The sequence below is a fragment of the Plasmopara halstedii genome (assembly GCF_900000015.1).
Source record: "Plasmopara halstedii genome assembly, contig: Scaffold_589, whole genome shotgun sequence".
Classification (NCBI taxonomy): domain Eukaryota; phylum Oomycota; class Peronosporomycetes; order Peronosporales; family Peronosporaceae; genus Plasmopara; species Plasmopara halstedii.
The window spans coordinates 8,316-9,944 of record NW_020187508.1 but is presented as its reverse complement, the minus strand read 5'-3'; positions in this window follow the sequence as shown (position 1 = coordinate 9,944).

The window sequence follows — 1,629 nt, the reverse complement described above, 5'->3', positions numbered from 1 at the left end:
CGCTCACAAAGCTTTTCCGATGGGTTTAAGCTGTACCGGTCTTTTGCTACGCGCAATGCTCACATCTCTTATCCCGATAAATGTAAGCTCATATTATTCAACCCCGCGAAATATTGATAGGCCGTACTCTTGCCATACAACGTATGCCAATAACACGAGATGTTTTTTTCTTACGATTCTCATTGTCCTTAAATTTCATCTCGCAGAGCGCAAAATCATCGCAATGAATAGTTCGTGAGTTCTCGCAGCGTGTCTACGGACATATCGGAACAAAGCGTATGTATATATGTCTATAAAATTGCCGTGGCGTTAAAATTATTACAGTTTTTGAAGGACAGTAAGACGATGAGAGATCCTCTTTGGAGTCTGAGTCTCCTTTCCAGTATTGCAGCGATCAACGGTATATCATCCATCTTTTGACATGATATTTTCGCTCTTCACATCAGCCATCAGTTTCTGCTTGACAAATAGGAGTCGAATTCGCGGTCGGACACAGCAGCACAAAATGAGCTGGCGTTGGTTGATGGAAATGCTACCAAGGTAAATCGTAGGCACAAGGTGAGGAATGTAAGTCTAGATCACAGAATTTTTAAGAGCATGAAGACTGTGTGCATGTGTTCGAGGAAAGTAGTCGGTACCAAGAACATGGCTGACGCTGCCGTCTCTAGTCTAAAGTCTTCCGATACCCTTCCCCAATACGTCGGTCTCGTCAAGGCCTTGAATTGTGCCGGAAATGCATATACATTGGGCTTACCAAGCTGGATCCGTATCCATCGAACGTTATATATCGGTGCGCTAAAGCCATACCTTAGCGCTTTGTCTTATCGTACGAATTGTACGAACAAGGTTGATCGTAGTTCGTAACGGAGATCGTGAACGAAGACGAACGCGTCATTGAAATTCAAGAGTCGAATGACTATGTGCCAAAGCACTAGGAAGATGATGAACTTCTCCGCTTGGAGCCGAGCGATTTCTGTCCACAGAGCAAACATTGCTGCGTGAACGTATACACCCATGTGGCACGGTTATTCCGCCGCCTTCGAATTTTGATGATCCATCTGTGTGATCGCGTTCGCATTTGCATCCAATAATGCTACTACCTCGTCCAGACGCATCGTTGCATCCCTCATCTGCAACTATAGCGTCGACTAAAACACCGCCGACGACACCGCTATCGACTGTTCGACCACCGAGGCTTCCTCACTTTTTAAAGTAATACATAATGTTATCTAATCTATTACATGTAATAAAACAAAATATATGAAGCGAAGCCACATTGTCGGTGGTAGACTGTGACGGGGTTGCCAACTTTCATGTGGAAAAGATAGTGGCGGCAGCCGACACCGTGGTGAGTTACAGCTCCTTGTGTAATGGCTCGGCTATCCTGATCCGGATATTTCGTGGGAGCCACATTCGCGACTCCTTGCAAATTGCTGTGACACAGTCTGCAAGTGGGAGGTTGCGAGCCCCTACTCGCTCCAATACAAGTTAGAAAAGATTGATGAACTTCACTCCATCGCTTGGGGTCCAACCATGGGAGTCGACAACAACGAATGCAGTGACGATGCAGGTGGTGGATATCCACCATGTCTCGACGACATGCAGCAATGTCTGCTTCGACCTGTCTCT